General features: G+C 33.1%; 1 non-coding gene across 1 annotated transcript; it reads right to left on the bottom strand.

Annotated features, from left to right (window-relative positions):
* Nucleotides 1–20,095: 20,095 nt before the first annotated feature.
* LOC112804133 (small nucleolar RNA R71) lies at nucleotides 20,096–20,199 on the bottom strand. The gene has a single exon (XR_003202752.1). It is a non-coding gene; the product is annotated as a small nucleolar RNA R71 (small nucleolar RNA).
* Nucleotides 20,200–26,129: the final 5,930 nt, after the last annotated feature.

Here is a 26,129-nt window from a genome sequence, read left to right as displayed (position 1 = left end):
CAGAAAATAATGCTGCCTCGCCGGGATTCACTGCCAGTAAGGGCATTCTCCCCTCTGATTTTGATTTCTGTTAATTTCTGAGAATATTGTTGTCATTAATTTTCGTTACAGCTGTAGTCGTTGCGTCTCTGGTCATTGGAAATCCACCACCAGAGGTTTGGGTAGCTGCCGTCACTAGAGGTAACTGCCAGAGCTACCGCATGATCGGTTGAGAGATCGCTGCTGCTTGATTTCTCGTGGTGAGACTATTTATATCTATTTCTATTTATCGTAATACTCTATTAACAATTATGTTCTAATTTTGTTTTATGAGCTTTTCTTTAGTTTTAATTCAATTTTTCATATTTCTTGATGTTATCTTAGACATTTTTTGTCTTTCTGTTGGATATAGAAAAGTGAATCCAAACATGTAAGTGTACTGTTGGTAACATTATTAGCTTTTCCAATTTTAAATGTGTCGATATTAGTTGAAATTTACTGTGATTTCTTTCACGTTGAAATGCATGTCCATTGATGTAATGGGTGCCGTACAAAGTAGTATTTACTGTTTATCAATAAATAATTATATAAAAAAAAGTTCTATATTTGTTCATGTAAATCATCTAACTGAATTATTTAAGTATGTGATAATTTAGATAAATGTCATCAAATTAGAGGATACGTTAACTTGTTTGGTAGATACAATAAAATGAATTTATTTATTGAATTTTGCTTTGTAATGATGTGCTCAAAGAAAAACATTTTAAGAGCAACTAACATAGCAAGAGGAAGAATTAGCTCGAGTAAAAGGTCAATTGGAATCTCAACAAGCCGTTATGAACTCTTTCGTAACGCGCTTTAACAATAAAAAAACTAGACAATTAAAGGTATCTCTAAAATTGCTTACGGTTTTAATACATATTCATAGATGATTCATATATTATTATTATTATAGTTTAATTGTATATGGATCTATTTATTACATTTTACTTGTGTCATGGTTGATAAATGATAAATGTTCTATTATTTAGTTTGATAAATTTAGTTGTGTATTGGCTGAAAAATAAGTAATGAATTGGTGGTTATTGATGAAATCGTAGATGGTAAAAATATCCAAGTTTTAGGGGAGGTGTTGCCAAAATTTTTCTAAAAAATTTAAATAGAAGTTAATGAAAAAATTGGTAATTGGTGTTATATCTTGTTTCTAATTTTTTGTTTCAGTTTTTCTCATTTACAGAAGTGCTAAAATGGTGACAATATACTACCTAAATGACTCAAGAATATTTTGATTCATAGAGACACTAATTTATGTTAGACTTTTAACTTTTGGTTGAATTTATGTAAGAAATATAACTTGTAGAATTAATCAATGTAGACATTAACGTTGTTTTGTTTTAAAATAATTTTAGTTAAATGAAGCATGTTTGAATTATCTATGTTTTTACATATTATGTAAATGTTGACTTGTTCAGTAAAATAGTTAATATATCAATCAATTAAAAAATAATTTGATAAATTATGTATCTAATTTGTATTAAAAAATTTTGTTACAAAATAAATATTGTTCTTTTGTAACTAAAAAAATAAAATGTTACAAAATCAAGTTATATTTTCTAACAAAATTTTATGATAGGAAAAAATATATTGTCACAAAAAATATTTTGAAGATCAAAATTTGTTCTCACTTTCGTAACAAATTTTGATTTTTGTACCAAAAAAATTTGTTACAAAATATTACTTTGAATTGTAACAGTTTCATTTTTTGTTACAAAATTTTTTTATGATGGGACATATTGCAACAATCTTTTTTTGTTACAAATTCTTTTTATTTCAAAATTTTGGTTTTTTGTAACAATTTTTTTGTTACAAATATTGCTTTTTCTTATAGTGACAATAACTTATGTTAATTGCACAAAAGTCCTACACACACATACTAGAGTTCGCGACTCAGCAGTCTCAGCAAAGTGAGGAAGATACCGTTGATGGCTCTACGGTCTTGGTCGTCGATTCTGATACGATTTGGCGCGAGACCACCTCAACTTCGTACAAGAACCACGTATACGGGATGAGATCGTTTTTCGCCAGCAATCTCTGCACCTCAAAGTTGAAACCGTCGTCAGGCTCCGCCATTAATCAAGCCATTTAGCCCAACGAAAACGTAAATTTAATTTGTTATACCTAATTTTAATATATGATTTTTTTATTTTTTTTAATTAAAATCTATTAAATTCTCATTTTAGACTGAATAATAATTTTGATGAACAAATATTGTAAAATAATTTTAATATATTGAGAATCAAAACTTTAAAAGCTTATTTATATTTGACTATTGATGCATACTAAATCCTGAAAATCCAAGTAAATTAGAACTATATTAATTTTATGTTGGTTAAATTTTAAATCGGCAAGTAATCTTGACTTATTTTTTATTTTTTAAACCAATATAAAAAATATTATTATGTATAAGTCAAAATATAAAATAACAAATATAATTATACTTATTTATATACTTTCTCATTTACATATATGTATGTAATCCATACAATTGACTAAAAAATAAAATTTTCTAACAAATAAAACTCTAAAATTTTTTGTCATTAAAATTTTATTATTATATTCTAAAAGTTTATGTAATTAGATAGAAGTGGATGAATAATTATATATTTAAGAGTAATAATATTATATGGTTAGTAAATATTATTATTTTTGTTAGTATTTGATCAGTAATAATTTACACTCATATTTATAAATATTTTATATACAATAAATATATAATTTATATTTATATTTATTTAAAATTTATACACGTAAATTAATAAAATTTAATATTTATATTGACTAAATAATAACCAAAAATACTAAAAATGTCTATAAAAAATTTTTCAATATTTAATATATACTATCTTTAAGCTTTAACAGTAGCTTTGTATATCGTTTTTCTTCCTAGAAATAAACTGAATGAAGTAATGAACTACTATTAATGTGCCTTTCTAAGTTTCCATGCATATATACCATTAACGTGGGGTGGAGCACTTTGAAGGGGAATCGGAGGGGTGCGGTGCTAATTAACTAATAACAACAGCAATGGAAAAGTTCAAGTTGGCAGTTAAATAATAATGAAGGAGAGTATCTTTAATTATTTGCTATAAATAGAGTTATTAAATCAATGTAGGGCATGTCCTTTGATAGATCCTATTCTCTTCTCCCACTTGCATGTTATATCTCGTGTCGAAAAATTATTAACACTTGAACTGATGTATTAAGTAAATAATAAATCTAATGAGTTTTTATAACAAAATGTATGAGAATTTAATTTACTTTCAGAATTCCTAATAACGACTCTTATATATTTAAGTGGAAATTCAGGTGCAGTGGACTTCATGTAAAGTTGATAGTTGAGAGCCGTTAAATGAAAATTTAGTCAAATCAATCAAATTTTTTAACGACTCTCAGTTATCCACTTCACATTAAATCGACTGCACCTGAGTTTTCACCATATATTTATCTCCAGAGACAAGGGGGCGGTCGCAAATCTTTTCATTTGAAAGAGATATATTCCCCACCAAAACACACACACTTTCCGCCCTATTTATAAACACAAATCATCGCTCTCTTTTCCCATACGACCAAACCTAGACCTATACTCGAGTCTCTGATGGCATCATCTTGGACTGCAAGACAGAACAAGCTATTTGAAGAAGCCCTTGCTATATACGATAGGGAAACCCATGACAGGTGGCACAATATCGCCAAAGTCGTTGGAAAATCTGTTGAGGACGTTAAAAAACACTATGAACTCCTCAAACAAGACATCGACCGCATTGAGCGTGGTCAAGTCCCCTTCCCTTCTTATTCAGGTATATTATTCTAATTGCACCACTACTCTTTAATTAATTAATTAATCAATTTCTTCCTCATAATTCATGCAACTTTATTAAATTCTGGACAGTATGTAGCCAGTAAAAGAAAAGTGAGTAATTCTCATTTATTGAATGAAATTTCATACCATTAAAAATATTATTAATGGCTACCTGATGACTACAAATTACAAAAAAAGTTCTGTCCCATAGCACTCCTCCTACTATAATAATACATGCTAACTTGAATCTTTCTCATGCTTGTAGGCTAGCACTCTCTTGATAAATAAATGAATAATCACATGCCAGCACTGTGTCGGGAAGGACTTCATCAATTCCTTTCTAAAATTTATATAATTAAAAGTTTTATTAAGATGTTTTTAGGTTCGTTAATTAAGTTTGTACGTTAGAAAGTAATTAAATCATATGGTGTAAGTATTATGTAAACTGTAGGCCCCAATTAAGTGTCAATTACGGTATTTCTAGGTTTCTTGTCATGAATAAAAACACAAAGGTGCTGTATGATTTTCTTCTTAGCTTCTTTCTTTTTTTCGGGGTGGGGGTTTATATATAATTATTTTAAATTCTGTCTGTAATATTGCTTGCTTATTAGCTTAAAGTGGCCCTTGTTAATATTATCGATGAAGAACTACTTATATTGGTAGTTTTGAAAGTAACTTACTTTGCACCATATTTTCATTCACTGTCTATGCTCTTAGCTTGTTATATTTATATATATATTCAATTAAATTATTTACCGTAATATGTATTCACATATTAATTATTATCTTTATATAAAAAAATATTTTTATGGAAATAACCCCTTCCAATAACGATGATAGTTTGAACTTTGAAGCTCAAACAAACTCGCAGTGTATGTAGTACACTAGTACTGATTCTATAAATAAAGTAGAAAGAGAATTATTTCCTTTTGTTGGTATATATATCGATGATATGATGAGTGGAAGGAATGAAGAATCTATAGACCATGAACCATTATAATTGGACCATTCGTTGATGCATGGTATTAATAATAGAATAATGGCACACATTTTTAAGTTTTTTTTTAATTAAGTTTAATTAAATTAATTTAATATTAACAAAAATTCATTATAAATAACACTATTAACATTTTTATTATTTACTTTGATTAAATTTAATTAATAAAAAAATTTTAAATGTATAACATATTCTTAATAATATAGTAGTATTTTAATTTATTATGATATATGATATGTTGCAGCAAAATATCTAAGTATGTAGCTTTGCATGACAACGTGGAACCAAAAATACGTTGAGAATTGAGATTACTATGGGATGACAATACCTGAAAAAAAAAACCCAAAACAAATATTTGCCCGAGGTTACTTTTTACCATTAGATGAAATCAGAGATTTATCAACTCATTAAAATATAATAATTAATTATTTTTGATAATAAATTGATAGGTAATATATTGATTTTATATATATATATATATATTTATAAAAATTGAGATCCATATCCTCCCGAATAAACGGGAACGAGACAGGAGAGAGATCTCCACTCTACACAGGAATCCTCAAAATAATAATTACTGATTTTATTTATATAAAAATTTAATATTAAATAGTAGTTATTATCTTTTTTCATAAATGTTAGGCGACGACTAAAGGTGTATTTGAAAAATCTGTTAGAAGAGAAAAAGTATATTTAGATTTTTTAAAAGTTTCAATTTTTAGTTTGACAAATTTTTTTTTCATCAAAAGTAATTTTTTTACTAAAGCTACGTTTATAAAAAGTAACTATTTGTAATTTCTGTATTTTTTTTAATAGACTTCTAATTCTAGATACTAACCATTTATTTACCTTTTATTAATTTTATCCTTTATGTCTGTTATTGTATTATTTATAAAATTTTTGTTATTTCTATTTATATGAGCTCTATTTTTTTAGTATTTAATATTTTTATTTTTTTAATAGTTTGTTTGACATTATACATTTTTATAATTGTGATTTTTGTGTATTATGTTTATTATTATCTTTTTATAATATGATTTACTGATTCTATTAGGTAGAGTGAATTTAACAAAAAATTAATTGTAAACAATAATAATAATAAAAAATTATAGCATACAAAAAAAGAATACTAAAAATACTAAAAATATACTCTATCAAAAGATCATTAAAAATTTTTAGATTTGTTTCAATCACTACAAAATAAATATTTAATTTTTTATTATTTGTAGTACTCTCTTTTATAATTGTAATTCTCGTATATTATGTTTTAGTATAACTTTTTGTAATATAAATTATGATTCCATTAAAAAAGATAAATTAAAAAAATTAATCATAGATAATAATAAAATCATAAACGTTAGATTCCAAATTAATATTAAGAATAAGATTATTGAGAGTATTAGAATAAGAGTACAATGTAAAAAAAATACTAAAATAATATTCTTAGGTTAATACTTAAAAAATATAACATATTTGATTAAATATTCTTTTACATATATAAATATATATCTAAAATTTATATTTTTTATTTTTTTAAAAATATATTTTGTCTATTTTTATATGTTATTTTTATTTTAGTAAGTAAATATTAATTTTATTATAAAATTAACTAATAAGATCTATTTAAATATCTAAATTAAAATGATAGGATAATATAAAAAATTATTTAAGTTGATGTTCATTTTAGTAATTTTTTTATCTAAAAGTGATTTTGAAAAAAACAAGCCAAACAATATTTATTTTATTACTATAATTCATTTTGATACAAAAATTACCAAACATAAATCATTTTAACACAAACTTACTTTTTATTAAAATCAAATTTACAAAATTAATTTTATACAAATTCCTATTTATAAACTATAATCCAAACACTCACCAAATAATTTTTAAACAAGTCCAACTAAATTCCTCTTAATAACGTGCACTTTTTATTACACATTTTTATCTACCTTAATTGTCTTTTCTTTTCTTTGTTTGCGTTTTTTTTTTCTCTTCTCTTCCTTTTGGGCATTCTTCTCTTCCTCCATCCTCTTTTTCAGCATATCATCATCATCATGCATTCTTTTTTATTTTGTTTTTCTTATTTTTCGATCTCTTTCTCTTTCAAAAGAACAATACCAAAAGAAAAAACAATGATACAACAATATTTGAGTCTTTATTATAGATAAAATATATATTAACATTTCAGAAATTCAATAAAATAAAATATAGATATATAAATTAAGAAAAAATAACATTTATTTTGTCATAGACAATGTGTCATGAAAAAGTTTTCTGTATTATTTTTGAAAAATTATATTTTTTGAAAATTTATGTGTTCTTTTGTCTTATATATCAAAATTTACTTTTTGCATTGCATTTTGTATCACGGTTAAAATTTTTTTGTTTTATTTTTAGTAAATTTTAATTTTTTAAAAAAGTTTATATGTTACGGTTAAATTTTTTTTTGTCACAATTAAAAAATTTTGTTGCTATTTTTATTTCTGATCATTTTTAATTGCTTGGTTAAAAATTTTTCTGTTTCATCATGGTTAAAAAAATTTTTATGTTATAGCTAAGAAATTTTTTATGTCACAACTAAAAAATTTTGATATTATTTTTTAATATATTTTGTACAATTTAAAACACTGCAATAACATCAAAAGAAAAAAATAAAAAAATAGAAAAAATGACATAAAAATAACATCAAAAGAAAAAGAAATAAAAAAAGTAGAAAAAATGACAAAAAGAAAATATACGGAGAAAAAAGAACACAAAAAATGTGTGATTCACGTTCACATTCATTATGTGAGTGATTTTTGCTGGATATGGATAAAGTTGGTTATATTTAGTTTAAAAAAATGCTCTAATATACAGTAGAACTCTAAAATAATTTAAAATTGAATATATATATATATATATATATAAATTTTTATATTTTTGTTATTTCATGTTATGTTTTTTAACTTAGATCATGTATGTCAATTATCTTGTGTTATATTTATTGTTTTGGATTTTTTTAAAAGAAAATTCTATTAACACATGTATCCGATCTTAAGATTTGTTTTTAGTTTTGTTGAGAATAAGATAACATTTTTCCTTGAGAAAATATTTTTGACAGAGAAATAAAATAGACACAATCACAACACAAGAATTTAACATGGAAACTCCAATTACTGGAGAAAAAACTATGGCCGTTGTCAAATGACAACCAGAGAATATCACTATGTGAAAATTGTTACAACACATAAACTTCTTTCTCTCTAACACTGGCACCCCAGTACACCCATACTCTCTCAAAGTAAATATCTAACTACACCTCACAACACTATCTAATCAAAGAATACAGAGGAAAAAAAAATCAGATACAAGCTTAAAGTGTTTCTGACTGGTGCAAAAATAAATGGAGAACTTAGCCTCATATTTATAGCCTAGGCCACCCACTCCATTTGCTATCCTAAGCAATGTGGGACTAATTCAACCAAATCCTAACAATATTCACCTTGATTGAAATAGTTACACATCTTCGGCTTCCATTGTCAACACCGACAATTCTTTGCTGTCATTGTCTATACCGACAATCATAGTTCAGAGAACTATCATACTCCACCATGAAAGTATACTCACTTGAAATTAGACCACTCCAAGCATTTCGCCTTGGTACAGATCGAAACCTTGCTGAAAATTCATGGTGCAACTTTCAAATTGGCTTTTCCTGGAAGTTCTTCAGCCATCGACCTAACTCCGCCACACACCTTGCATCTCAACGCCAACCAATGCCCGTGTGCAATTTGTGGACCCGATTGCCACAGCTTATCCTTATCCATGGCAGTGCGGTAATACCATGAGGATACTTCTTGTCTTCTAGAGAACATCATCTTCTCTCATAGAGAGAGCAACCAGAAATCTTCTCCTTCAACACCTTGTGCAAACCTGATTGTATCAACACATCCTTGACTTGTATTTGCCACAAGCCAAAATTGATTCTTCCATCAAATTTCTCTATTTCAAGCTTCACAGCACTTGAATATCCTGACATTGTTGCAACCGTATACTGGAATAGTATAACTCAACTGTAGACTGTGCACTAGGAAGAGTCCCCAGAAAAGAGAGGTGGGTCACAATGGACACACTTAAATACCAGGTCTTTCCTTAGCTAGAACATTTCCAAACTGCACTCTCACAGTGTCACACTGCCTTCCAGCAACAACAATAGCAACCAAAGATCAACCTCAAGCTACAGGACAAAATTCTTTTCTGATGTGGAAGGTCAGACTAGGCTGCAACCACAGAGCATATTAAGAATAAATTCCACCGAACCGAAGCTCTGATACCACTTGATGGGAATAAGACACCATTCCCCCTTGAGAAAACACCTTTGACAGAGAAATAAAATAGACACAATCACAACACAAGAATTTAACGTGGAAACTCCAATTATCGGAGAAAAAACCACGGCCGTTGTCAAATGACAACCAGAGAATATCACTATGTGAAAATTGTTACAACACATAGATTTCTTTCTCTCTAACACCAACACCCCAATACACCCACACTTTCTCAAAGCAAATATCTAACTACACCTCACAATACTCTCTAATCAAAGAGTACAGAAGAAAAGAAAAATCAGATACAAGCTTAAAGTGTTTTTGACTGGTGCAAAAATAAATGGAGAACTTAGCCTCATATTTATAGCCTAAGCCACCCACTCCATTTGCTATCCTAAGCAATGTGGGACTAATTCAACCAAATCCTAACAAGTTTCTCCTAAAAAATTAACAAATTAAAAAAGAACCCGTAGTGAATAATGTATTTGTAGAAAATTATTATCTGAGCAGACTTAAATTAGATAAGCAAGATTGAGAGAAACAAATAAGAGAAATGTGAGATGAATCTTTTATTGTGCAAAACTAAAAATGGTGAATCCTAAGTGCAAAGATAATTTACAAGGCTTATATACATCCCTCACAAACAATCTCAGCCACAAGATTAAATAACATTCCTAATTATCTTTTTCTCTTCTGGGAATGATAACTCTTCAATAAAAATTAATTTTTTATCATATTTATAGCAATTAATTATTTTAGTTTTAAATAATTTTAATAAAATATTTGTCTTTTATTTAATTTAATTTAATTTAATTTAATTTAAATTAACTTTTATTCCATTATTTTCTTTTCTCGGTTGTAGGCACAAAAAGGCAAAAATAAAACTAAAAAATAACTAATATATATGACAATTTATTCCTTACTTACTACTCTTCATACTATTTCTACCAATTCACTCGATTATAGCTTATTATCTATGAAGGATTTTATTATTCTTTCAATCAGTCTATCTTTATAATATTGTTTCATTGAAATTAAGAAGAATAACAACCAAATAAGGGATGGAGATTTATAACTAATGTGCTGATCATCTGAGTATAAAAGACCACACAAAATAAATAAATAAATAAATAAATGGAGGAGAAATTATGTTGATTCAAAATGTTGATTCAAAATTTCTCAAAGCAATGAAAGCATCACTATAACAACCTAGAGCTAAATTCCTATCAAGTACAATTATGTATTTTTTTTAAGAGTAAAGTATATTTTTTGTCTTTGAAGTTTGAAAAAAGTTTTAAAAATATCCATAAATTTTATTTTGTTTTAATTTTGTCCCAAAAATTTTTTATTTACATTAAATATACTTTTACCGGCTAAATTTTCAAAAAAATTAAGACTAATCTAACAATAATGCATGAAAATTATGCTTGATTTGCTTGTATTGAGAGTTGTTTTTATAAAATTGTTGTTGAATTGGTCTTAAATTTTTTGAAAAATTAGCCGTTAGGAGGTATATTTAATGCAAATGAAAAATTTTTGGAACAAAATTAAAACAAAATAAAATTTAGAAATATTTTTAAAATTTTTGTCAAACTTTAGAAACAAAAAATATATTTTATCCTTCTCTTAATTTCAATTATGTTTTTCATTTTATTTTATTTTATTATGACCTAAATTTATTGGCTAAGGCATTGATATAATCCATTATGTGAATTGATAGATTATGAATTAATGTTATTCAATGATTTATATTATCAATCATATGTATTTATAAGTGATCTTAATGCTTAGCTTGTAGATACTTGATCAACATTTAAATGATATGTTGATTTACAATGCACTTGAGAAAGAAATTGTAAATAAAGCTACTGATTATAGACACCATATGTTGAGCTAAAATTAAAGATAGACATACAAACGTAATTTATGTGGTTAATATAAAAGTTTCACAAAAATATAATTCTTTATTCACATAAGTTGTAGCTAAGAGATTAGTACATTTATATGACTTTAATTAAGAGAGTTAGTTGATCTTGAGAAAGACTAGAAACTACATTAAGAAATTTGACCAATTTGAATTTATAAATTACAACAATTAAATTGAATAGTTTTCCGAAGCCTGTGTTATAAGCATCTTCTTATGCTAAAGTCTTATCGCGCTCCCCTTTGTCTCCAACTCTATTCTAGTGCCAATGTTAAAGTAAATATCCATAGTTGTCTCTAAGATTCACGTAATTATTTATAGTAATTCCTAAGATTTTGATTTTTTTATTGTAGTCTTTTAGATAGTGCTCCGAATACTTAAAGTAGTCCCTGGCCATATTTCAGGTGATGATAAGTCATCACCGGAGCGCTGACGTGGCCTTACATTGCCACGCTGGAGGACTCCCAACGGCTAGCTGAGCTGGCTAAGTTCCAACTTTTATCCAGATTGGTCCCTCCTATTATATGTAACCCTAAATCCATAAATTCTCAGACACCTCTCCTCTTCGTCTTGTTCATCTCTTCTTTTTCTTCTTTGATACACTTATTCCTGTTCATACACTTCCATCTGGGGCTACTACTCATGTTGATGATGGATGGAGGTAGCACTGCAGGTGAAAGCTCTGTTTGTTCTCCATCTAACTGGGACCGGACTAGAACGCAAACGAAAAGTAGAAGATCGGCCCCGCCAGAATGGTGCGGCTGTGGCTGTAGGCCAGTTCTCAGATGGTTTGGCACAGATTCGAATTCGAATAAACCGTTCTATGGCTGCCCCAATGATAATGTAGGTTAGAATAATTATTTGTGTTGTTATGATTCTCCTTCCCTGACTGTTCTTGTGTTGTTCCTCTCTAAACTTTGATCTTTTTTTGGTTACAGACAAGTGGGAAGAGATAGTGCGGGTTTTTTGTGTGGGTAAATTCTATGAATGAGGAACAGGTTGAAAAGTCAGAATCGTGTGGTGATGAAGTGAAGATCAACTTTGATTGGAGGTTTTGAAGGTTGGAGGAGGATGTTCAGATGCAAAAAGTGATTATCCAGTTGTTAGTGTTAGCTATGTGTGTATTGATAGTGTTGTTGGTGATCATGTATTGTAAATGATGAATGAATTGGTGGTTTTGGGTTCCTTGTTAGCAACAGTTGTAAAAATCTGCTTTTTGATGGAATGAAAAGTGTTGTTAACTATGAAATTGTTGTTAAGATAAATTTCATTGTTTATGAAAAAAATAAAAAAAAAACTACTTCTTGAATGGTAAACCACATAGCATAGTATATTAACATAAATTCCATTGTTTATCAAAAAATAACAAAAGTTGAAGGTAAAAGACAGCCTAAAAACCATTATGCTGCTATCTGTAGTTTCATCAAAAGCAAGGGCAAGGCATACCAAAAAGGTTTTTGGATCACAGTTCACCATCTAGTCATTATACGATGGAAAAGACTAATAACACAAAACAAAACAGAAACTCCTAAGTATTATATATATATATATATATATATATATAAAGTATTCAGTTCTTCTTTCTTGGGGGCTTAAATCCTGGCGTTGGGATGAACTGCATCAAGTTAGCAAACTTTGAAGATGTTGCTGAAGATGCACCCTGCAAGGGGTTCACTGTTAGTGCGGTTGGCAGCAGAAAGGATCATCTTCTTGGTGACAGCTTCGAAGGTCTTTTCAGTCCAGTATCTTATAAGAAAAATAAGTGGCATTAAGTATTATTTATGCATGGAAATAATAAAATACTAAAATGTAATATTTTAGTTACCTTTTCAGAATCCTCTTGCTCAGAAGCAATAGGCTGAGTTAAGTCGATCTCATGGGGATTGCTTTCCAAATCTACTTGGCCAGAATCGTCTTGGGGCTGCTGAACAGGATGCCTTTCATCATTTTTCTTCTTCTCAGCCACCTCGGCGGCAGTGGCAGTGGTAGCTGCAGCAGCAGCAGCAGTAGCAGCATCAGCATCTCTCTTCTTTTTGCAGCCTCTCTTCATATGCCCCTTTTCACTACAGTAACTACATGTAAAGGCACCCAGCTATCTCTTTAGGTGTACACCGTTTGCAGTACTGCCCGACAGTTTTGGGTCAACTTTAGGCTTCTTAGTTCCAAAACCACTCTTCTCATCTGCATCCATCCTCCTCTTCATCTTTAGTTTTCCAGGTTTTGTCTTGATTTTAGGGGCATGTGGCCTGTTACAGTCCTCTGCTTTTTCCCACATTGGTTAACCCGGAATTGGATTAATGTGGTGGTTATAAGTTTTCCTGTATGATTCTATGGTCAGCCATCTGTGACAGAAGTCTTCTGGCTGCTTATTCACACGAGAAAAGGTAGCACAAGCGTGCACACACGGAATACCTGCAGGTGCCAAACAGTGACATGAACCATGATAATAGTTATGATTGAAGTAACTAAAATGCATAAAGACAATTAACTTATCCGTTAGCATCCAAATTTGGCATGTGCACAATCTTTTTCCTATGTCCACAACATGGTTAGTTGGATGTCCGTGCACCTCAAATTTTTCGTATACGTTATCCCCAGTCAAAATAGGCTTCCAATGCTTGGATTCTTTCCTAACCTTTTCCAGCTTGCTCTTTATAACATGTATGAGCTTCCTAGTGTGATTCTGCAGCTTTACCTTGTTTTTCGCTATGGTACGCATAACAAACATCCTTACCTCCTCCAGCAATGTTATGATGGGTTTGGCTTGTGCATCTTTGATCTTAGCATTGAACACTTCGCAGGATTGTTACAGATGTTATCCAACTTCGTCTTATGGCTGAATAAGCTTCTCGTCCAAGCATCCATCGACCACTTCTCTAAGTATGCCCAAGCATCCTCATTTAACCTTTTGATCTTGTCCATTCCATCCTTGAATTCTTGGTATGTTGTTGCCCTTGTGCATTCCCACAGAAGTCCCCATAGCTGTAAGTCCTTCCAATTCTTGTTGAAATTTTTTCATAAATGCCAGACGCAGAAACAATGATGCACATCAGGCATCACCGCTTTCACTGCTGATATCAGTCCCTGCCAGATTCAATAAACGTTATAAACATTATACAGACATAATAGTCCCTGAAATTATAATCGTGACACATAATAGTCCCTGACATTTGATTACTATCCCCATAATAGTCCCTACAATTGAAGGTCGTGACCCATACAAGTCCCTAACGTTTATCTAACGTGCACATGATGATCCAGGAAGTATATAACATGCTTATAGGACATCCTCATTAATCAGACAACCAATAATTACAAGTTCTCCATATAATGCATACAAGCATAATGAAAGCACAATTCTTCAAGTAAGCATAACATCACAATTCTTTTCCTAACAACTAACCATCAATATCCAATGATCTCACAATTAATGCAAATAAGCATAATAGCAAAATTCTTTTCCTAACAACTAACCATCAATATCCAATGATCTCACAATTCATGAGATAAGCATAACAGCCAAATTCTTTCCCTAACAACTAACCATCAATATTCAATGAAAGCACAATTCTTCACAGTAAGCATAACAACACAATTCTTAATATAAAATCAAATAAAATCATAGCAAGACCATCAATATAAAATCACACCTTTTGCATATCTGGTATGAAGCACCATTCATGATCTTTATAATACCCCAAGTCCTGATGAAGTAGCTCAAGAAACCATCTCCATGTCTCTATATTCTCCACTCTGACAATAGCCCAGGCTATGACATAGATATGATGATTTGCATCTAACCCTACGGCTGACAAAATCTGGCCACCAAACCGTGTTTTCAGAAAAGCACCATCCAGACCTATCAAAGGATGGAAACCAGCCTTGAACCCGTTTTTACAGCCATTTAAGCATACATACATTCTATCAAAGGTAACTTCATCATCTGGTTGGGGGGTGGTGCATATGTACAGTGGAACCGGGATTAATCTTCAACAGCGTCATACCATAATCCTTAACCATCCTATATTGCTCTTTCTCATCCCCATACACTACACTTCTTGCATCCATTAATGCCCTGGATATTGAGTTCTTATTCAGTGTCAAGTCAAACTGTGTCTTGAAGTAAGTTGTAGCCTCGCAGTGTCTAAAATTTGCATACTTTCTCACCTTCTCACCTGTTGGATTGTATATTCTCTCTCAGCTTCTCTAAATTCCCATTTAGTTCCTAACTTCATGGCTACCTCAAGATGCAACTCTCCAAACCTTGCACCCTTCCTAAACAGCGGACTTGCCTCTTCAGATTCATTTCCTTCCTCCAGCTCATCTTCTGAGTTTGGAGGCGTCTTCATCTCCTCTGAGTGCCAAGAATTGGTGTCATCTGAGTCAACACCTGGGTCTAGTCCATCCTCTTCCCCTTCATGAACACAATCCACAAATCCAAGGTCAACTTCAGCATCGCTCACCTCCTGCACCAAATCGTCATCTTCATGCAATATCTTCTCCTTCCCTTTACCTAGTGGAATAATATTTCTCTTACCCACCACTGCATGTGTCATGTTTCTCTTAATCCTACTCCCAGTTTTAGGATCATTCCATGTAGCCTCAGAATCAGAGGAACTACCCTCATCCGAACCTGGCTTAAACATGCTATCCTCTTCACTGTCAGAGGAGTCAGAAGATACATCAAAGGGAACTTCATTATTAAACACTTTTCTCCTAATTCCTCTAGCAGCAGACCGTGTACAGGGTCTTCTGAAAATACTTGGTCTCTTGGACAGTTTCTGCTTGATGCTCTTATTTGATTTAGTGCTTTGACTGGGCTTCGTGGGCTGGGTGAATTTGGTGGGCTTGGTGAGCTTGGTAGGCTTGGTGGGCTTTAGGATGTTGGTCTTCTTGAGAGGGTTGGTTGTCTTGGAAGGATTAGCAATTTTGGAGTGTGATGGTTGTGATTGCCGTGGAGATGTTTTGTTTTTTTTTTGGGACTGGATTTGCAAGAACTATTGGGTAGAACTTTAGGGATAAGAGCAACTATGAGTGCATGAGTCTGATTTAGTGGGGGACTCACATCAGTATCTGTACCTGCATTATATCCCTCTCCACCATCGTCATCCAAGTACACAACTGTGTTATCTCCCTCTAACACCTCCGGCACTGACACTCTATGCTCGAAATATACATCAATTAATCCCTCATTTGTCCTAGCACAATTCACCATCTCTCTTATCTCTTTGTCACTGTTTACATTTCTGAACCCATTATCCAAGCCTTTTCCAAGAACATGCCACCAGCACTGTCTTATGTCATTGTACCCAAGCTCCTTATGGTAGTTTCGTATGTAGAAGTGATGAGCGGATAATTTATACGCTTTTTGGCATTGTTTTTAGGTAGTTTTTAGTATGATCTAGTTACTTTTAGGGATGTTTTCATTATTTTTTATGCTAAATTCACATTTCTGGACTTTACTATGAGTTTGTATGTTTTTCTGTGATTTTAGGTATTTTCTGGCTGAAATTGAGGGACCTGAGCAAAACTCTGATAGGACGCTGACAAAGGACTGCTGATGCTGTTGGAATCTGACCTCCCTACACTCAAAATAGATTTTCTGGAGCTACAGAACTCCAAATTCTGCGCTCTCAATGGCGTTGGAAAGTAGACATCCAGAGCTTTCCAGCAATATATAATAGTCCATACTTTATTCGAGACTTGACGATGTAAACTGGCGCTCAACGCCAGTTCTATGCTGCATTCTGGAGTCAAACGCCAGAAACACGTCACGAACCAGAGTTGAACGCCAAAAACACGTTACAACTTGGCGTTCAACTCCAAAAGAAGCCTCAGTTCGTGGATAGATCAAGCTCAGCCCAAGCACACACCAAGTGGGCCCCGGAAGTGGATTTATGCATCAATTACTTACTTCTGTAAACCCTAGTAGCTAGTCTAGTATAAATAGGATAGTTTACTATTGTATTAGACATCTTTGGACGTTTAGTTCTTAGATCTGGGGGGCCGGCCATTCGGCCATGCCTGGACCTTTCACTTATGTATTTTCAACGGTGGAGTTTCTACACACCATAGATTAAGGGTGTGGAGCTCTGCTGTACCTCAAGTTTTAATGCAATTACTACTATTTTCTATCCAATTCGATTTATTCCTGTTCTAAGATATTCGTTGCACTTCAACTTGAAGAATGTGATGATTCGTGACACTCATCATCATTCTCACCTATGAACGCGCGTGACTGACAACCACTTCCGTTCTACCTTAGACCGGGCGCATATCTCTTGGATTCCTTGATCAGAATCTTCGTGGTATAAGCTAGAATTGATGGCGGCATTCATGGGAATCCGGAAAGTCTAACCTTGTCTGTGGTATTCCGAGTAAGATTCTGGGATTGAATGACTGTGACGAGCTTCAAACTCCTGAAGGTTAGGCGTTAGTGACAGACGCAAAAGAATCACGAGATTCTATTCCAACCTGATTGAGAACCGACAGATGATTAGTCGTACTGTGACAGAGCATTTGGACCATTTTCACTGAGAGAATGGGATGTAGCCATTGACAACGGTGATGCCCTACATACAGCTTGCCATAGAAAGGAGTGATGAAAAACTAGAAGGAAGAAGTAGGAAAGCAGAGATTCAGAAGGAACACAGCATCTCCATACGCTTATCTGAAATTCCCACCATTGAATTACATGAGTAACTTTATCTTTACTTTCTGTTTATTTTATTATTATTCCAAAAAAACCAATAACCTCTTAATTTAGTTAAGTCCGCCTGACTGGGATTTACAAGATGACCATAGCTTGCTTCATACCAACAATCTCTGTGGGATCGACCCTTACTCATGTAAGGTATTATTTGGACGACCCAGTACACTTGCCGGTTAGTTGTGCGGAGTTGTGATAAAGTGTGATTCACGTTTGAGAGCACCAAGCCTTTGGAGCCATTATTGATGATCACGATTTCGTCCACCAAGTTTTTGGCGCCGTTGCCGGGGATTGTTCGAGTATGGACAACTGACGGTTCATCTTGTTGTTCAGATTAGGTAATTTTCTTTTTATTTTCTTTCCAAAAAAAAAAAGTTTTCAAAATTTTTTTTCAAATTTTTCTTTATTTTCGTTTTTCCCAAAAATTATTTTCGAAAAAATAAATAATAAAAATACAAAAAAATAAAAAATCATAAAAATAAAAAATATTTTGTGATTCTTGTTTGAGTCTAGTGTCAATTTTTAAGTTTGGTATCAATTGCATGTTTTAAAAATTTCTTGCATTTTTCAAAAATTCATGCATTCATAGTGTTCTTCATGATCTTCAAGTTGTTCTTGGTAAGTCTTCTTGTTTGATCTTGATTTTTTCTTGTTTTGTGTTTTTTATTGTTTTTCATATGCATTTTTGCATTCATAGTGTCCATGCATTAAAGATTTCTAAGTTTGGTGTCTTGCGTGTTTTCTTTGCATAAAAAATTTTTCAAAAATATGTTCTTGATGTTCATCATGATCTTCAAAGTGTTCTTGGCGTTCATCTTGACATTCATAGTGTTCTTGCATGCGTCATGTGTTTTGATCCAAAATTTTCATGTTTTGGGTCATAATTGTGTTTTTCTCTCTCATAATTAAAATTTCAAAAATAAAAAATATCTTTTCCTTATTTCTCTCCTAATTTTTGAAAATTTGAGTTGACTTAGTAAAAAATTTTTAAAATTAGTTATTTCTCATGAGTCAAGTCAAATTTTGCAATTTTAAAAATTTTATCTTTTCAAAAACTTTTTCAAAAATTAAATCTTTTTTTATTTTTTTATTTATTTAATTTTCGAAAATCTTTTTCTTAATTTTATCTTGATTTTCGAAAATTATACTAACAAGTAATATGATTGATTCAAACATTTGAAGTTTGTTACTTTCTTGTTAAGAAATATTCAATCTTTAAATTATAGAATCTTATCTTTTAGTTTCTTGTTAGTTAAGTAATTAATTTTAATTTTAAAAATTAAATCTATCTTATCTTATCTTTAATATCATATCTTTTTCAAAAATTTGATTTTAAAATATCTTTTCTAACTTCTTATCTTCTTATCTTTTCAAATTTGATTTTAATATCTTTTTCAACTAACTATTTGACTTTTTGTTTGTTTCTTATCTTTTTCAAAACCACCTAACTACTTTTTCCTCTTTAATTTTCGAAAATATCTCATCTCTTTTTCAAAAATTCTTTTTAATTGTTTTAAATTTTAATTTTAATTATATCTTATCTTTAATTTTCGAAAATCATTAACTACTTTTTTAAAATTATTTTCGAGTTCTCTCTCTCTTCTCTTCTTCTATTTATTTGTTTATTTACTAACACTTCTCTTCACCTCTCTTCATCTCCAATCACTGCCTCTATCCTCACCCTTGTGATTGGATTCTCCACTCTTATTCCTTTCTTCTTCTACTAATAATAAGGATCCTCTTTGTCCAGATATAGAGGATTCCTCTTCCTTTTTCTTTTTCTCTTCTCTTTCATATGAGCAGAAATAAGAAAAAAGGCATCTTTGTTGAAGCTGATCCAGAACCTGAAAGGACTCTGAAGAGGAAACTAAGAGAAGCTAAATTACAACATTTCTGAAATTTTCGAACAAGAGAAGGAGATGGTAGCCGAACCCAACAACAATAATGCAATGAGGATGCTTGGTGATTTCACTAAACCAACGTCCAAGTTTGATGGAAGAAGCATCTCAATTCCTGCCATTGGAGCAAACAATTTTGAGCTGAAACTTCAATTAGTTGCTTTGATGCAATAGAACTGCAAGTTTTATGGACTTCCATCTGAAGATCCTTATCAGTTTTAACTGAGTTCTTACAGATTTGTGAGACTGTTAAGACAAATGGAATAGATCCTGAAGTCTACAGGCTCATGCTTTTCCCTTTTGCTGTAAGAGACAGAGCTAGAACATGGTTGGACTCACAACCTAAAGATAGCCTGGACTCCTGGGATAAGCTGGTCACGGCCTTCTTGGATAAATTCTTTCCTCCTCAAAAGTTGAGTAAGCTTAGAGTGGATGTTCAGACCTTTAAGCAAAAAGATGGTGAATCCCTCTATGAAGCTTGGGAAAGATACAAGCAGATGACCAAAAAGTGTCCTTCTGACATGTTTTCAGAATGGACCATATTAGATATATTCAATTATGATCTATCTGAGTTTTCCAAAATGTCATTGGACCATTCTGCAGGTGGATCCATTCACTTAAAGAAAACGCTTGTAGAAGCTCAAGAACTTATTGACATGGTTGCAAATAACCAATTCATGTACACTTCTGAGAGGAATTTCGTGAATAATGGGATGCCTCAGAGGAAGGGAGTTCTTGAAATTGATGCTCTGAATGCCATATTGGCTCAGAACAAAGTGTTGACTCAGCAAGTCAACATGATTTCTCAAAGTCTGAATGGATGGCAAAATGCATCCAACAGTACTAAAGAGGCAGATTCTGAAGAAGCTTATGATCCTGAGAACCCTGCAATAGCAGAGGTAAATTACATGGGTGAACCTTATGGAAACACCTATAATTCATCATGGAGAAATCATCCAAATTTCTCATGGAAGGATCAACAAAAGCCTCAACAAGGCTTTAATAATGGTGGAAGAAACAGGCTAAGCAATAACAAGCCTTTTCCATCATCTTCTCAGCAACAGACCGAGAATTCTGAACAGAGCCCCTCTAATTTAGCAAATTTAGTCTTTGATCTATCTAAGGTCACTTTAAGTTTCATGAGTGAAACAAGGTCCTCCATCAGAAATTTGGAGGCACACAAGTGGGCCAGCTGAGTAAGAAAGTCACTGAAACTCCTCCCAGTATTCTCCCAAGCAATACAAAAGAAAATCCAAAAGGATAGTGCAAGGCCATTGATGTAATCAATATGGCCGAATGCACAAGGGAGGAGAAGGACGAAAATCCTAGTGAGGAAGACCTCCTGGGATGTCTCTCAAACAAGAAGGAGTTCCCTATTGAGGACCTAAAGAAATCTGAGGCTCATATAGAGACCATAGAGATTCCACTAAATCTCCTTCTGCCATTCATGAGCTCTGAAGACTATTCTTCCTCAGAAGAGGATGAAGATGTGACTGGAGAGCAAGTTGCTCAATATCTAGGAGCCATCATGAAGCTGAATGCCAAGTTGTTTGGTAATGAGACTTGAGAAGGTGAACATCCCTTGCTCATTAGTGAACTAGATACATGGGTTCAGCAAACCTTACCTCAAAAGAGACAAGATCCTGGCAAATTCTTAATACCCTGCACCATAGGCCCCATGATCTTTGAAAAAGCTCTGTGTGACCTGGGGTCAGGTATAAATCTTATGCCACTCTCTGTAATGGAGAAGTTGGGAATCATTGAGGTACAACCTGCCATGTTCTCATTACAAATGGCAGAGAAGTCAGTAAGACAAGCTTATGGATTAGTAGAAGACGTATTAGTAAAGGTTAAAGGCCTTTACATCCCTGCTGATTTCATAATCTTAGACACTAGGAAGGAGGAGGATGAATGCATCATCTTTGGAAGACCTTTCCTAACCACAGCAGGAGCTGTAATAGATGTTAACAGAGGAGAATTAGTCCTTCAATTGAATGGGGACTACCTTATGTTTAAGGCTCAAGGATCTTCTTCTTTAACAATGGAGAGGAAGCATGAAAAGTTTCTCTCAATACAGAGTCAAACAAAGCCCCCATAATCAAACTTTAAGTTTGGTGTTGGGAGGCCACAGCCAAACTCTAAGTTTGGTGTTGGGAGTCTACAACATTGACCTGATCACCTGTGTGGCTCCATGAGAGCCCACTGTCAAGCTATTGACATTAAAGAAGCGCTTATTGGGAGGCAACCCAATTTTTTTTTATCTAATTTTATTTTATTTTCATTATTCTTTTATGTTTTATTAGGTACATGATCATGTGGAGTCACGAAAAAAATATTAAAATTAAAAACAGAATTAAAAATAGCAGAAGAAAAATCACACCCTGGAGGAAGGACTTACTGGCGTTTAAACGCCAATAAGGAGCATCTGGCTGGCGTTCAACGCCAGAACAGAGCATGGATCTGGCACTAAACGCCAGAAACAAGCAACATCCCGGCGTTCAAATGCCAGGAATGCACCCTGAGGAGAGCTGGCGCTGAACGCCAGAAACAAGCATGGAACTGGCGTTCAACGCCAGAAACATGCTGCACATGGGCGTTGAACGCCCAGAACATGCATCACTTTGGCATTTAAACGCCAGAATTGCATGGAAAGGCATTTTACATGCCTAATTGGTGCAGGGATGTAAATCCTTGACACCTTAGGATCTGTGGACCCCACAGGATCATCTCAGGATCTGTGGACCCCACAGGATCCCCACCTACCATATTCTCCCCTCTTCTCAAAATTCATCCACTCTTCCCCATTACCTCTTCACCACTCACATCCATCATCTCTTTCCCACCCAAACCCACCCTACATAGCCGAATATACACCTTTCCCCCTCTCCTCCATATCTTCTTCTTCTTCTTCTATTGTTTCTTGTTTTGCTCGAGGGCGAGCAACATTCTAAGTTTGGTGTGGTAAAAGCATAGCTTTTTGCTTTTTCATAACCATTGATGGCACCTAAGGCCAGAAAAACCTCAAAAAAAAAAAGAAGACAAAAGGGAAGACAAAAGCTTCCACCTCTGAGTCATGGGAAATAGAGAGATTCATCTCAAGGGTCCATAGCTCAGTAATAGAGCATTTGACTGCACATCAAGATAGCATAAGAAATTCCCTCATCAAGAAATCCCTGAGATACCTCAGGGGATACATGTTCCTCCACATAATTATTGGGAGCAACTAAGGATAGGAACACCAAAATCACTAGGAATCATGCAACAAAGGCAAAGAAGAGACATAGAAGAACTCAAGGACATCATTGGTTCTTCAAGAAGAAAGCGCCACCATCACTAAGGTGGACTCATTCCTTGTTCTTAATTTTTTCTGCTTTTCGGTTTCTTTATGTTAAATGTCTATCTATGTTTGTGTCTTCATTACATGATCATTAGTATTTAGTAACTATGTCTTAAGGCTATGAATAATTCCATGAATCCTTCACCTTTCTTAAATAAAACATGTTTTTAATTCAAAAGAACAAGAAGTACATAGATTTTGAAAATTGTCCTTGAAATTAGTTTAATTATATTGATGTGGTGACAATACTTTTTCTTTTCTGAATGAATGCTTAAATAGTGCATATTTTTTGATCTTGTTGTTTATGAATGTTAAAATTGTTGGCTCTTGAAAGAATGATGAACAAAGAGAAATGTTATTGATAATCTGAAAAATCATGAAATTGATTCTTGAAGCAAGAAAAAGTAGTGAAAAAGCAAAAGCTCAAAAAAAATTGGCAAAAAAAAATAGAAAGAAAAAGAAAAAGCAAGCAGAAAAAGCCAATAGCTCTTAAAACCAAAAGGCAAGGTAAAAAGGATCCAAGGCTTTGAGCATCAATGGATAGGAGGGCCCAAGGAAATAAATCAAGGCCTAAGCGGCTAAATCAAGCTGCCCCTAACCATGTGCTTGTGGCATGCAGGTCCAAGTGAAAAGCTTGAGACTGAGTGGTTAAAGTCGTGATCAAAAGCAAAAAGAGTGTGCTTAAGAGCTCTGGACACCTCTAACTGGGGACTCTAGCAAAGCTGAGTCACAATCTGAAAAGGTTCACCCAGTCATGTGTCTGTGGCATTTATGTATCCGGTGGTAATACTGGAAAACAAAGTGCTTAGGGCCACGGCCAAGACTCATAAAAGTAGATGTGTTCAAGAATCAACAAACTTAACTAGGAGAATCAATAACACTATCTGAAATTCTAAGTTCCTAGAGATGCCAATCATTCTAAACTTCAAAGGAAAAAGTGAGATGCCAAAACTGTTCAGAAGCAAAAAGCTACAAGTCCCGCTCATCTAATTAGAACTAATATTCATTGATATTTTGAGATTTATAGTATGTTCTCTTCTTTTTATCCTAATTGATCTTCAGTTGCTTGGGGACAAGCAACAATTTAAGTTTGGTGTTGTGATGAGCGGATAATTTATACGCTTTTTGGCATTGTTTTTAGGTAGTTTTTAGTATGATCTAGTTACTTTTAGGGATGTTTTCATTAGTTTTTATGATAAATTCACATTTCTGGACTTTACTATGAGTTTGTGTATTTTTCTGTGATTTTAGGAATTTTCTGGCTGAAATTGAGGGACCTGAACAAAACTCTTATAGGAGGCTGACAAAGGACTGCTGATGCTGTTGGAATCTGACCTCCCTGCACTCAAAATGGATTTTCTGGAGCTACAGAACTCTAAATGCTGCGCTCTCAACGGCGTTGGAAAGTAGACATCCAGAGATTTCCAGCAATATATAATAGTCCATACTTTATTCGAGACTTGACGATGTAAACTGGCGCTCAACGCCAGTTTTATGCTGCATTCTGGAGTCAAACACCAGAAACACGTCACGAACCAGAGTTGAACGCCAAAAACACGTTACAACTTGGCGTTCAACTCCAAAAGAAGCCTCAATTCATGGATAAATCAAGCTCAGCCCAAGCACACACCAAGTGGGCCCCGGAAGTGGATTTATGCATCAATTACTTACTTCTATAAACCCTAGTAGCTAGTATAGTATAAATAGGATAGTTTACTATTGTATTAGACATCTTTGGACGTTTAGTTCTTAGATCTGGGGGGCCGGCCATTCGGCCATGCCTGGACCTTTCACTTATGTATTTTCAACAGTGAAGTTTCTACACACCATAGATTAAGGGTGTGGAGCTCTGTTGTACCTCAAGTTTTAATGCAATTACTACTATTTTCTATCCAATTCGATTTATTCCTATTCTAGATATTCGTTGCACTTCAACTTGAAGAATGTGATGATTCGTGACACTCATCATCATTCTCACCTATAAACGCGTGTGACTGACAACCACTTCCGTTCTACCTTAGACCGGGCGCATATCTCTTGGATTCCTTGATCAGAATCTTCGTGGTATAAGCTAGAATTGATGGCGGCATTCATGGGAATCCGGAAAGTCTAACCTTGTTTGTGGTATTCCGAGTAGGATTCCGGGATTGAATGACTGTGACGAGCTTTAAACTCCTGAAGGCTGGGCGTTAGTGATAGACGCAAAAGAATCACGGGATTCTATTCCAACCTGATTGAGAACCGACAGATGATTAGCCGTGCTGTGACAGAGCATTTGGACCATTTTCACTGAGAGGATGGGATGTAGCCATTGACAACGGTGATGCCCTATATACAGCTTGCCATAGAAAGGAGTGATGAAAAACTAGAAGGAAGAAGTAGGAAATTAGAGATTCAGAAGGAACACAACATCTCCATATGCTTATCTGAAATTCCCACCATTGAATTACATGAGTAACTTTATCTTTACTTTCTGTTTATTTTATTATTATTCCAAAAAAACCAATAACCTCTTAATTTAGTTAAGTCCGCCTGACTAGGATTTACAAGATGACCATAGCTTGCTTCATACCAACAATCTCTGTGGGATCGACCCTTACTCACGTAAGGTATTACTTGGACGACACAGTACACTTGCTGGTTAGTTGTGCGGAGTTGTGATAAAGTGTGATTCATGTTTGAGAGCACCAAGCCTTTGCAGCCATTATTGATGATCACGATTTCGTCCACCAAGAAGACATCTAGAGTGTCAGTGTCTAGATCACCTAAACATGCCTTGTTGTCCGGAGAATATACCATAATCTCTTCTGTATTTTTTTTTTAAGTCACCCACATGATGAAACATGATGTCCAACTTCTCTTCCATCTGCAAGAAATTTTAAATTTTACAATATACAGGGAGAATTTGAAAGCCTACTGATGCATTAAAAAAGAAAAATGATCACCACAAGAAAATATATTTTTCTAATCCTCCAGACATCTCCCTGTTTCATCCCTATTTCATTCGGGTATTACAGCAACCCCACAAACCCCAGCCAAGATTCAAACCCTAGACACTACAATGAGACCAAAACTCCAGAACCTTAACTACACTAACCAATGATATCATCAACCAA

This window comes from Arachis hypogaea, chromosome 5 (assembly GCF_003086295.3).
Source record: "Arachis hypogaea cultivar Tifrunner chromosome 5, arahy.Tifrunner.gnm2.J5K5, whole genome shotgun sequence".
Taxonomy (NCBI): domain Eukaryota; kingdom Viridiplantae; phylum Streptophyta; class Magnoliopsida; order Fabales; family Fabaceae; genus Arachis; species Arachis hypogaea.
The sequence above is the reverse complement of the archived record's forward strand: the minus strand, read 5'-3'. Positions and strand labels throughout refer to the sequence as shown.